Raw genomic sequence first — 14333 nt, 5'->3', positions numbered from 1 at the left:
GGGACCCCTGCTGTGTGTCCATTAAGAAGAGACTAGGAGACAGTGCTGAAATTCTAGTAATCTCGGTAAAGAATGAGAAATTATCGTGATCCTCTCTTTGATCTTTTCTCTTGGCTTTCAGCAGATTCATTTGCAGTTTTTCCTAAAATTAACTTAATTCTTAAAATAGTCTGTTTTTCACATAGAGGGAGGTTTGGTGAAAAACTGACCATCTCTACAGATGTTCGTGTAGTGGACTCTGGCGTCGGCACCAGCCCTAGTCTAAACCTAAACCCAAATGTCACTGTTGGAACCAACAATTGCATGGGCCGTAGGAATGCGTTACTTACGGAGGAAAAAGATGGTCTTAGGGGAGGAGGTCTTTCGATCTAGCCCTTTCCCTCATGATAAGATCCAAGGATAAGAACTGCTTGTTTATTGTGCCGTGAGGCAAGATGGGGCCAGACAAAATGCCACCTACAAAGGTCTCCAATGAGAGGGTCCTAACCACTGTGTTTCCCACCATTCTGTTTATATTCGGAGAAGCACTGCTTTTTTGCTGTCTCTACTTCCTGGCAAGGTTACCTCAGTGAACATCGTATTCACCTTTCCCCAGCTCTCGTCAGATTCACTGCGCCATTGTATGTGTTCTCATCCTTCTAACCAATAACCAGTCGGGTCTAAGTTTAAATGACCTTTCTCAGAGATACGTTACCTGATCATTAGAATGAAGGAAGTTTTCCCCGGCAATTCTTTTCTATAAGAGAAATCTACAACAGAAAACTTTTGGTTTTTACTTACTGGCACTGTTTAGAATTTTTGTTATGTATATCTGGTTCGTTTAATGATATCACCCTATGGTGTAATTCTGATGAGGGCAGGGGTGAGTATGTTTTAATTACCTCTGATACCTAGCTCCAAGCCAAGGAGTCTCTAGCACCTGGTAGGTGTTTGATGAGTACTTGTTGAATGAAGAGGTGCACAGGGCCGTTGGTTGGTGCTTCAAAGTAACAGGTGGACACCGCCATTTAGATATTTTAGCCCCTTGGAAAAACCAGACAGCGGGGTAATGAGGACTGAGTCCAATGCTCCAGTGAAGAAATGTAATCCTTATCCCACAGTGCTGCCTCCCACAGCACTGTCGTTAAGTCAGTGAGGCCCCATGATGTTGAAGCTGTGTATCCGATTTTCTTTTAGCATCTCATTCTGTGTATACATTACCTCCACGACCGAGGAAGTTTGAGTCACTATGCTTATTTCGCTTTCATGTGATTGCGCGCCGAGCCGGTGAGTACAATTTATTTCAGTAATATTGTTATGAAATTCCCGTTATTAATTTATATCCCTCTTATGAAACAGTATGCCATCTTTCCATTACCTCTTACTTAAAAAAAATACAGTCACTTCATTGTAATCACGTAAAAACAAATCCAACATCGGGATTTTTAAAATGTGGTATATGGGAAAATTATTCAAGTAATACCAGGAAAACGAATGACTTGTAATGAAGAGCAGAAATAATGACATTTCCCGGGTAGATTTCATTGTTAGGTGTATTTGTTAGAAATTTCATTTGGCTGCAGGTAAAGGAGACCCCCCCAGTATAGCAGCCTAATGAAATTGGGGTTTTTATTTTCCCCACATAGCAGAAAATTGTTTGCTTGTCGATGTGGGTTCAGGGGCTTGTGGACGTTCTGGGCGAATTCTAGGATTCCCTGAGCCTCTTCATTGTGGTGACTTTGCGGTCGCAAGATAGATGTTGAAGCTCTGGTCTTCAGTTCCGCATTCCAATCCGGAATAAAGGTAAAGGAATCACCTTTATTGCCAAATAAACTTATGCAATATTGGCCAAAACTAGATCACTTGACTATGCCTAGCTGTGAGGCAGGTTAAAAATAGAGGTTTTTGCTGTATGCCCCACGAAATCAGAGTTATGTTAATTATCAAGAAAGGAAGAATGACTACTTGGTGAATAATTTTGCCAAAGCAGCCAATTCTGCCTAGGAAAAAAATACACGCTTAGGATGACTGTGTGTGCTTCATGGCCACGTTGTGAGTGCCACTCCGGGATCAGTGGAGCATACGCTTTGCCACGTGCATTCCTGGTCTCCATTGTCCACCGGACCCCTGTGCACTGGAGCGAGAATGAAAGGTTGTCAATTCTGTGTATGAACAAAGAATGCGCTCTTTATGAAGTGAAGTTAGATAATAATTTCTCATGGAAGCAAAACCATCTGAGAATTTGCCCCCGTTTACAAACTCCATTGCAAGAGCGAGGAAGTGCTCTTCCCTAAAGGACCAAGACTCTACAGTTTGTAATTTCGCGGGTGGATATTGAGTTGCCCCAGCACTATTTGCTGAAAATACTGCTTTTTTCCTGTTACGTGATCTTGGCGTCCTTGTACAAGATAGGGCATCCTCAGATGTATAGATTTATATCTGGACTCCCAATTCTATTCCATTGATCCATATTTCTATCTTTATGACAGTACCACAGAGTAATGATTATTGTAGCTTTTTCGTAAGAATCAAAATCAGAAAGTAAGAGTTCTAACCTTTTTTCTTTGCAAGGTTGTTTTAACTATTCTGGATCCCTTAAATTTCCATGAGAATTTTAGGACTAGGTATCAAATTCCGCAGAAAAGGCAACTGGGATTTTGACAGGGATTATGTTAAATCTGTTTATGAGTTTGGGGAGTATTTCCATCTTAACAATATTGTCTTCTAATCTATAAATGTTTATTTATTTAGGTCTTCTGAATTTATTTCAATGTTCTGTCCTTTTCAGTGAGCCAGTCTTATATTTATTTTGATTTGCTATTATAAATAATTTTTTAAAAATTTTATCTGTAGATTGTTCATTGCTAAGTACAGAAATGGAATGGCATTTTCCAGTCTTATATCCTATAAACTTGCTGAACTCATTTATTATTTTTTTGATTACTCAAGATTTTCCATATTATAAGATGATGTCATTTGCAAATATAGTTTCTCTTCTTCATTTTTGATCTGGACGCATGTTATTTCTTTTTCTCATCTAATTACTCTGGCTAGAACCTCCAGTACACGGTCGAATAGAAATAATAAAAGTGAGCATCTTTGTCTTGTTACTAATCTGAGGGGAAGTGATTTTAGTCTTTCACCGTTAAGTGTGGTGTAGTTATGTTTTTGTTTTTGTTTTTTTTGTAGATGCCCTTTCTCAGGTTGATGACATTCATGTTTGTTCTTAGCTTGATTTTTTTTTGAAATCATGAAAGGGTGTTGCATTCAGTTTAATTTATTTCTGCAGCTGTTGTGATGATCTGATAATCTGCGTTTTGTCCTTTTTTTCTATTAACATGGTATATGGCATAATTTTCATACACTACGTAAAACTTGCAGTCTTTGAATAAATCCCACTTGGTCAAGGTGTATAATCCTTTTCATGTATTTCTAGATGGAGTTTGGAACTGTTTTGTTGAGGATTTCCGCATATTCATAAGGAATCTTAGTCTCTACTTTTCTTGTAATGCTTTTGTCAATATTACCAGGATAATTGGCTTTATAAAATGAGTTGAGAAGTGTTCCTTCCTCTTTATTTATTTTTTTGGAAAAATTTGTGGAGTACAAATGGCTTAATTATCTTTAAGCCATTTGGCCTTGGACTTAGAATTGTTAGAATTTTATTTATTTATTTATTTGTTTGTTTATTTATTTATTTATTTGATTATATTACTCTTCTATCTATCTCTTTACTTGTAATAGGTCTATTCAATGTTTTTATTTCTTCTTAGCCAGTTTTAGTAGTTGTTTCTGTATAAGAATTTGTCATTTCACCTAGATTATCTACTATGTTGGCATACAATTGTGCATAGCGTCTCTTTATAATCTGTTTCTTTCTGTAAGGTCAGTAGTAATTTCTCTACTTTCAGTCTTCATTTTGTTAATTTGGATCTTCTTTCTTTTTTCTGGATCAGTTTTGTAAAAATTTGAATTAGTGGTACCAGAGCAGGGTTTATAAGCTCTCCCTCAAAACAGAGGAAAGCCAAGATGGTTAAGGTGAGTGATATGGAAGAAAAGAGAAATATCTAAAATGTAATTAATCATTTGCTTTTCCAAAAACAAAGTTCCATGTAAAGCAGTGGTCTTAAATATGAAAAACTTATCTAAGATAAAGAATAAATGAAATTACAAATTTAAACTGATTACCTGTACCAGCATGATGACTACAGCAAAAAAAAAAAAAAAAAAAGGAAACTAGAAGTATAGAGGTCAAAGAACATTTTTTGTTGTCAGAAAGTTAGTTTGTAAAAAATCACCACACCTGTGAAGCGCCATAGAGTGAAGGGATGCCTGAATTTATATTGATAAAAAAAACTATCTATCTATCTATCTATCTATCTATCTATCTATCTATCTATCTATAGAGAGAATTATTTAGCAAACTAAAAGATTTTACTAAAAACATTTGGCATTGGTTTCTGATTATACATAACCATGAACTTACATCAGTTGAATTCAGTAAGAATGTATTTATGTATGTATGTATTTATTTATTTATCTATTTATTTACTTATTTATTTTTGTAACATGGGATAAGAACAGGATATATATTTTTATGCTGTGTTTCAGTTGTGCAAACGGAGAACACTGCATCTCCTAAGGACGCACATTGGTCTTTTGTTTTATGCGAGTCACCTCATAATTAAACACACGCACATGACAGTTTGGACCTGAACTAGAACTCGGGGTGAATGAGACAGACATGCCATACGAGGGAACCCCAGACTCGGCAACAGATGCCTTTTCATCCTTGGACGGTGCTTATTTGGTGATGCGCGGTCGTGTTTAAGAGGCGGTCGTGCTGGGGGCCTCGGCGGACGTTGCCGAAAGCAGCGTGACTTCAGAGCACCGTTGTTGAGTGTTCCTCCCTACAGATGGCATCGCTGTTCCCTCTGTAATTGCGGATCTGAGTTTGCCTGTCTCGTGGAGAATGTCAGATTTTGGGGGGCAGAACGTGTGGGCGTGATTGGCGTTTCAGTCCCTAGCAGGCGCGTGTCCTACCCTCTCTGTGCCTTGACCTTCTCGTTCACTGAGGGCCACGGTGCTGCTGAAATGAGCTCAACCAGGAGCGGAGTAAGAGTCGTGACCTGTGCCAAGCAGGGGCTGGATGATGGTGGTGGTATTGCCGCCATTATCCCAAAGCTAGATTTCTTTCAAGTGACTTGCCAACTAATCTTCAACAAAGTATTAGCTGTTTCAGTTAAGGTGTTTATACTCGAGGGCATTAAAATTTAATTAGGTGACTCTTGAAGGTGAGAAAAACCGACAGAGTCTAAGGACAGGACATCTAATTATGGGATTTCAGAGGCGTTGTGTCAGGCCCCGGGGGAGGAAGTGTGGCTATCACAGTAGTTTGTGTGCCTGACGTCCCTCGGGTTACTGTGTGTGGGCAAATGCTGTGCCCGTCTGTAGTGGAGGCCCAGAACAAGGAATCGAGAAAGAAAACAAAACCTAAATTTATGGGGGAAAACGGGTAAAGGCTGAAGAAGGAGCGGAGGGTGAGATTCACAACAGTATGGCTGTCTGTTGTATACACTAGCCGCTCAATGCTGTGAGGTTGTGACAGTCTTCAAATGCTCTTGAAATGACCTTAACATGTGGTTTCACATGGCTTCTATACAATTCCCCTTGAAAATATGGGAGTCAGTGACAAGTTGGCTACGTCTGTTTACAGAGCAGGCACTTGATGAAATTATATGAACGAGAGAAGTGTACATGTGGATGACAAACCTCCATGACCTTTGGCTGTCCTCTAGTAATGTTACATTTGTGAGGAACCTACATTAACTCCTGTGAATATCCAAGCGAGTAAAGTACGAAGCCATGAAAACCATCTGAGACGATGGTAGAACTTTTATTCCTCCCAGACATCTAGAATCACACATTTATGTCTGAATTGACACTGGAAGAATGAATTAAAAAGAGAGAGAAAGGGAGACGGAGAGAGGGAGAGAGGGAGAGAGGGAGAGAGGGAGAGAGAGAGAGAGAGAGAGAGAGAGAGAGAAAGGGGAGGGAGGAAGGGAGAGGGGAAGGGAGGGAGGAAGGAAGGAAGGAAGGAAGGAAGGAAGGAAGGAAGGAAGGAAGGAAGGAAGGAAGGAAGGAAGAGACAAATGGGAAATACAAAAGTTCTTAAAATTAAAAAAATTAGCATATTATCAGAGTGAAGATGTTTTACTCTCAGGCTCAGTGTGGGGAGCAATCATTTAACCTGATGAACGGCCAGGGTTGGAAAGATCAGAGAGGCGAAATCATGACTGCTGTTCTCTGGCCCATGGATGGCAAAGGTTATGCTCTCTTCTTTGAGTTATTTCCTGGCATTTTCTCCTGATATATGAGCTGTTTTGTTCAAGATAATTTTGGTAGGTTCCCTCTAAAAGGATTTCTCGTAGTCCCCACTGGCATTGCTGCTTCTTACCTGCCTTTTCTGGTGAAACCCCTTCTTGAAATCCTAAGAGATGCAAGGTGGGGTGCAAATCTCCGACAGCGTTGGCTTCTAGGCCATTCGTTCATGTTCGAAGAGGTTGGATTAAGCCTGTCGTGCCGTAAAGACTGCCTGCTAGAGAGTGCTCCCACGTAGCTTACTGACGGTTTAGAGAGAGTCGTGGCATCTCTGTGCCCAGTCCTTGTTGAGTGAGCTACTGCTGAATGAGACGGACGTGTTTTTTATAATGATGAGATCATTTGTACACTTATTAGTGTATAAAGCAAGCTATTTCTTAAAGACCAAAGTTGGATTTGAGAAAGAGAGTGAAGGTAATGACTTATAGAAAGGAAAAAAATAAAAAAAGCTTTTGCGTGTATTCATTCATGTGCTTTATTAAAAGTTTTAGTGGCTGCTCCCAGAGCAAGGTGTCTGCGTCTTTAGTCATTTTCATTTTAAAAACGGAGACTTATATCTCCACGTCTTCAGCTGTCCCAGGGGGCAGCTAGGCCACTTTTAACAACATTAATTTTGCTTTATGACAGGACTCGTGCTGCCCCAGGTCTTCAGAACTGCCTAAAATGTCTGGAAAAGTAGATAATGAAGAGGATATTAGAATTGTAAACAAGAACAATTTTGTAATAAAAACCATAAATTTTCTCCATTGGACTTTGGGTTTAATACTGCGGCAGCAAAAGTGTCACGAGTCGTAATTTGTTGGTGGCTGCTGAGCATCAGTTACAGTCAGAGCATGTGGGGACAGGGCGAGTCCTTCTGGTGGCCCATTAAGGGGGCTCGCGGATGGCTAATTACACTTTTGTCATTCTAAAGCATCTCTCCCATTTGGCTTCACATTGTGCCACCTGACGAAGAGCACATGTGTGTCGTCACTTTCCAGAATGCGCACAAAGACTCGTGCCCTTATGCAGAGGTGTTTGGGATAGGTTTAAAGGACTGGTTAGTAGTGAACGTGGAAGACTCACCCTACTCAACGTCAAAGGAGACCCATGTCTACACCTACCCTGGACCACCTTTGGAAGGTTTAGGAAGAACCTCGATTGGGTCCTTGACGAAAGAAGTGTCCCTTTCTGCTGCGTGTTTCTCCAGCAGCACGTCCCCGCCTCTGTCTCTTTATTCATCCTCCTTGCTGACAGGGTGTATGAGTCTGATACAATGAACTAAGAACAGTAGATTCCCCCCCAAGAAACAGAGCGTTCTTCTTTGTCTTCAAGGAACGTGGAAGCAAAGCGTAAAACGCAAGCATCATCGTCTGTTGCCATCACAAAGAAGACTATGTGCTTATCTCAAGGTGCATGGCAGCTGAGAAGGTTCCTAGTGGGCTTCACATTTTGTCTTTCCCTCCTCCTTTGATGTCCCGCTTCACACAGAGGAAATCTGAACCCATAATTCTAAAAACATCACAATACCGAGTGATAGTTTTTATTTGCATTTCACATCTGCTTTTATTATAGTCAGTGGCCTGTTTTCCGGAATCTATTCCCTGAATTTAGCTTTGCAGGACAAAGATGCACAAAACCTCTCGGTTTTCTTTCTTCGAGATCTTTTTCCTATCAAAGGTAATAAAGAAACTATTTATGTTTTCAATCCGCCAAACCTTCTCTGCACATTCGTCTGATTTTTAAGACTGGCACTAGCATAATAGAATATGTTTCGAAAAAGACAATAGTTATGCTAACGAAGACTAGAGGAAGTTTCCAAATACTTTCCTTTTGAAGTGAAAAGAGAAGGCACGGCGTGTTTTATGAAATCTTTTTAAATATCGTGATTTTAAACATAAAAGCGGAAGCCTTTCATCTGCATCTATTAGCCTCTAATTCCCTTTCTCGCCGTGCGAGGCGCAGGTCCTCTGGGTCTTCAGAGGCCCCCGCAGGGTGAGCGGGTAGTGTGGGTGTTTTCTGGATCAATCTCAGCGGCGGGACGCAATCCTGAGACAGAGCTCACTCGGCCTTGATAGAAAGTGAAAGACAAAACAGGAGCACTTTTCTATTATTATTTAGGCACCTGTCCAGAGGTTGGAGAGGGAAAAAAAAAAAAAATTTCCTTGTGTAGAGTTAGCCTAAAAGAGCAGAGATAACCACCTTGCCTTCTGTGTCTAATAAGAATGGAAAGGGGGCCGAAATAATGAGTATTACATTATATTTTTCATGTAAAAGCCTGAGAAACAAAACGTCCTGAACTGCTAGCAGTGATTCCAGTCGTCTTCAAATGAAAAGGGCTATTTGTTTCCAAATTACAGCAGCCGCTGGAATGCATACGTTTATGGCTCAGAAATCCTCATTTTGTGAAGTGAAATTACCTTTCGGTAATTTAGTCGCTGCGGCTTTCCCCCGCTGACTGGTCAGAAGCTGTCAGAGGGCTTGCAGCTGCGGGCTGGAGGCCGAGCGTGTTTTTTTTCCTTCCCTAGGACAGGCAGTTAGTTTAGTAGAGCCATCAGTGCGGCATCTGTCATCCGGCTAGGCCCAAATTGTTTTCTATGATGGATGTCACAGTCTGTGTGATCAAAATAGAGGCCTGCTGCTTTTAATTGCAAAATCGGAGTACTTGCACATTTGTTATTATGCCGAGGTTATTACCTCACGCAAAATGAATTAACAGGTGAAAATAATTGATGAGAGGCGTCTAGGCATTTTTAGCCTCTTCAAAGGGACTTTGTAATTATGGCATAATGAATGTTCTGAGGTATATCTGTGGGGGGCAGCATGAGACCACCAAAAATCTCTTCGGATTGATGTTGACTTCTACTAAGTCCTACAGTAATACTGCTTAAGTTTACTTAGCAATTAGTTTAATAGGCCTACATGATTCATGATAACATAGTGAGTATTTTCAAATAAGTTTGTTCCATCAATCTATAAATTAAGCTACTCACCTCAGTTTTCTTCCCGAGGTGATGGAAAATGTGAACAAATCGGACTTTCTCAAACTGTGATGACATAGGGTAGGGGTCTGGGTTTCAGAAATGCCTGACTAGATGCTGTCGCCAACTCACATAATTTCTCTTCCCCTCTCCCAGTAGCTTGTGAACGTAGCCTCCCCAGATTTTGTCCAGATATAGTTTTAAGAGCAACCCGGCGCATGGAGAGTCCGCATTCGTCCTGCGAAGCAGATCCTTTCAACATCCACAAGTAGATCTTGGCTCTCTGGCCCCCTCGTACTCACAGTTGGTCATATTTCAAATTCGTGCAGCCCTTGAACACATCCAGAGTAATGGAGCCCAGCCCTCTCCCCTGCACCTGCTCGGGACGTGCCGGGGGCACGCGTGTCGCCCTGAGCTCACGCCCGGCCTTGCTTCTGAGACCAGAGGGCACTTCCCCTGTGTTAATCCCAGCGGCCAAGAGGCTGGGATGTCACTTTTGATGCGTGCCTAACCAAGTGCAGGAGCAGCTGTAGGGTGGACAACCTAAAAGTTGCCAGGCCTGCAAAATATCATGAAGTTCTATAGGGGACCATTTAAAGGAAAGATTAAAAAAAAAAAAAAAAACAACCTATAAAGGAAGAAATCATGAGCATATTTGTTTCCACAACCACATATTATCCACAAACTACATGCATCCAGATCTCAAGGTGGTTCTTCAATTAGCAAGAGATAAAAATCGCATTAATTGTGAGCACTATTACGAGAAATACACAGAAAGAAAACCTCGAGACTAAGATGACCTTTAGTTAAAAGTGAAGGAGAGGAAAAAATAGAAAACAGAACCATAAGTTTCGAGAAATTATGAACTCAATAAAAGGGTCGCATGTCTGAAACATCTATATTCGTTTTTTAAGTGGCAGGAGTTTTATTACAGATTCAAACTAGATTGGTTAATCTATATTTCTAGAAGACATGCATTATTTACCATTGCTCTTGCTCCTTTTGTCACACACACGCACGCACACGCACACACACACACACACACACACACACACACATTCTTGTCCTAAAGAGTCAGTAGCGTCTTTGTAAAGCATCTCTTCTATTTGAAGTAGTTTTTAATGACTATTTGTGTTATTCTTGCTCTGAGTTTAAATGAAATGCATATTTGAGGTGTACAATTGATCTTGAAGCCACTCTTTGCATTATGTGTATAGCATTATATATATATAAAAATATAATGATATATATATATCACTCTTTTCAGATTTACTGTCAGCATTTCTTATTCAAGAGTATATATCACAAGGTCTCAATAACAGGAAGAAAAATATGTGGCAAGAAAATATAATGAATGCAAGGCAGGCAGAGGATGCCCACATGTGAATGGGCCTGTGGTGAGTCCTCTCAGGCCTCTTGTCACTTGCAGAGGCGTTTCTCATAAACCTTCACGTGCCTGCATTTATATTCAGTATCAACCCCAAGATGAATTCTCCAAAGACACCAACGCTAGATAAATGTTTTTTAAACAAAATAGTCTATTTGGAAAATCTGTTACATAGGTAGGAGGGTGTCATACCCTTGGACTTCAATCGTGTCGAAAGCTATGGTACCCATGTGTAATATTACCTTATTGTGGTCTTAACTTTAATTCGGAGGTTAATGCTATGAAACTTCGATACCCGTTTCATTTAAATTATTTTGGGTTATTGTTATGAAACACCACAGAAAACACTCAAAGGATTCCAACCCGAACGAAAAAGAAAATGCGGGTGAAAAAGTGGATTTCTAAAAAAATTCGTTTTCATGAAGGTTGGATACCATTTTTGATATATGAATATTAAAGACAATTCGAAATCCTCTTCATAACACCGACCAAAGTGCAATAGATTACGCAATTTAAATTTCACAGTAAGCTATACAAAAACAAATAGACGTGTCTTCTACAGAAATGAAGAACAGAGGGACTGGGTGTGCTTTATGATAGCTTTGTGACAAATGACACATACATAGAGTGCAGCACAGCTGACTCTACAGCAAAATCAGCTGCTTTTTTCTTGTCTTTTCTTTTTCTGTATATAATATGTATAGAAGTGCAAATGTTTAGACGGTGTCTAGTGATTACAAAGAAAGAGCATTCAATGCAGTGTGTCTGTTTACCAAAGAAATTGCGTTTTAGATGAGAAAATCGGATGTCCTTTTTAATGACTGTAGAATGGGAAGCAGGGAGGATAGGGAAGAGAGTATTTGTTTTATTCATGGGCCACTGCAAAATAAGTCTCGCGTGTCGTAGGGGATGGTGAGCTCATGGAGTCTGAATCACTCACTGACTTACCAGACAGCTCCATTTCTAGGAAGAGGAAGATTTTGTTGCTAATTTAATGAGAATGCAAATAATTCCTTTGATGATGCTAGAATTTTGGTAACGTTAGTCGGCCTTTAGCATGCTGTCAGTTCTGTAATTAAATGCAATTGGATTTCGGACCTGGTTTTACGTAGATGGCACTGATTTCTGAGTAATACCCCATTCAAACACCTCACTCTGATGGATTGCGTTAATAGATCATCAGAAGCAGTTGTCATTCCAGTGATGAATTAGTGTAATACATGAGAATGAGACTCAGTGATGATGTATTTAGGACTCGCAAGATGGCAGTGTCCAAAGAAGAAATGGATCCAGAAAGGGAGCCATCATAATTACGGGATGAAGTCAGTCAGCGTGCAACTCCTTACATGCTTTTCCAGGGTACCGACGTCGCGTATCGGAGCCGAAGCTACTTTTAGGAGACTCTCGCTGGTGCAATGATGATAAGAACACTATTTTCCCAGTTGAAAGTAATTTCCACTGGTGAATTGCAAGGTACTTTGCATACATGTCTGGTTACCGTTCAGTATTTTAGCGCATGTCAGTGTCTCTATAGGCAGGAAGCATTGTGTACTGTTAGTGCTAGCTTGTGCAAAAAAAGAAAAAAAAAAATCTCTTTTAAGCAGGATTTTCTGGGATGATACTCAAATATATTATGGTAACAGCAGTTTTCCAACCGGTAGTTTCTGCCAAAGGGGAAGCTTTTCCTAGTCAGTGTCTACATGCCACCAATCACGGGCACAGCTTCTGGCATTAGCTAGAGAGGCAGATATTTTAAGTACAACATTAAACTTAGGTCTGTCATACATTTTCTGATAATAGAGCTTGCAACACCTACTATAAATGTAGATGAATTAGAGGCTCCCAGTGACCTCTGTCTACCGCCTGCTGTGCTTTTTCTAAAAGGGTAAAAGAGAGACTTTTAAATGTTTATAACATAGGGCTAAAAAGGCTCTTTTTATGCAACGGAATAGCAGTTACTGTTCACCTTCTTATAACAGCTGATTGCATCATAAATAAAACAGTAGGGCCAGTCATCCCAGCTGTGGAATGGCTGCACCCAGATAGCAGCCACGAGGGAGTGGAGGGGCGCCCGGCGTCTTCCCAGGATCTGGGCTGGTGAAGATCGGGGCTGCCGTAAGGTGTGTGTGTGCGCATGCGTGTATGCGCCCGTATATGAGCATGTGTGGGCGTGTGACTGTGTGTGCTTGTTCATGTGTGTGTGACTGTGTGTGCACATGTGCACGTGCGTATGCACACGAGTGTGCACATGTGCGTGCTTGTGCACATGTGCGTGCTTGTGCATATGTGTGTCCTTGTGCATATGTCTGCGTCCTTGTATGTGTGCGTGCATATGTGTGCATGTGTGTGCTCGTGCATATGTGTGCACACGTGCTCATGCCTGCAATTTGGAAAGGAAGGTTGGTGGAGGAAGCCGAGAAGGAAGCAGAGGTGATAGTCACGCATAGTGATTCCTTATCTGGAAATCTGGTAACTAAAGTATGGTTTGAAAATTTTCTTGTCTCCCACCTATTCGGGAATGCGAAGGACAGGGTCGACGGGACTGTGAGACACTGAAGAAGGACCCTTCTCATTTCCCTAGCCACGCTGGTTGTAGCTTAGATGACATTAAACCACCAAGTTTAGCGCAGGAGACTAAATTTGGAGGGAAAGCAGGGGACATTCTTTTTAAGTGGCATTTCTACTTTCAGATATATTATCATTTCTTAAATTTGAGACAGAGAAATTACTTTATGATTTATGAGTAATAAGCAGTGGACTCCTTTAACCAACTCTGTTTTGTCTAAAGCCTTAGAAAATGGTATGGACAATGTATTGCCTACTTTACATCAACGAGAAAAATGATTTTGAAATTCGAAATACAGCTAATCCTTTTCAAGAATGATTATTTTGTGCAATGCCCATTAAAGTGTGCATTCTCCAACATGTCTGTTGGTTTTCCAAACTATTAACCCCTAATACTCAGTTATATTTCAGGTGTATTGGTAGCAGTGCTGAGCTGCTGAATGCGTGTTCTACTACAGAAGTTCTCAGCATCTATGAAATGAGGCTGGTGACATAGGTTTGAACCTGAGGGTGGGCACGTGTCACGTAAATTTTTAAAATATATTTTTGTAGGTCCATAAAACACCAAAAGAAATAAGTCATGGGCATAAACTCTGGATTATTACCCTACAGCTAGCCACCAATTATTTTTGTGTGACATAAAAATGGCTTTTCACATTAAGTGGGTGCAGTTTGGTCATGTATTTAAAGGCACACGTGTATTCTTATCTTTGCCTCAAACATATTTGCATAAAACGGATTTAATTATTTGTCTAAAGGATTTAAAGTCTTTACATTGAAAATGTCCATGATTAATTCAGTAAATATTTGTTATAGACTTTCACATTATTAAGGCATATGTATCATCATGTTTGCATGAAGTTAAGTAGCAGCACCAACAACATCTAAAGGAAAAGCCTAGGGATTTTCTCTGCCTTAGGAGCGAGGGACAGCTTAGACCCTGCCCCAGACTTTCTTTCTCTCCCTCCCTTTCATCCGTCCTTCTTCTTTCCCTCCTCCCTCCCTCCATCCCTTCCTTCTTTCATTTCTTCCTCCCTCCTTTCCTTTACTCTCCCTCCCCA

Source organism: Pteropus alecto, unplaced genomic scaffold (assembly GCF_000325575.1).
Source record: "Pteropus alecto unplaced genomic scaffold, ASM32557v1 scaffold87, whole genome shotgun sequence".
NCBI classification, from domain to species: domain Eukaryota; kingdom Metazoa; phylum Chordata; class Mammalia; order Chiroptera; family Pteropodidae; genus Pteropus; species Pteropus alecto.
Note: the sequence above shows the minus strand (reverse complement) of the source record.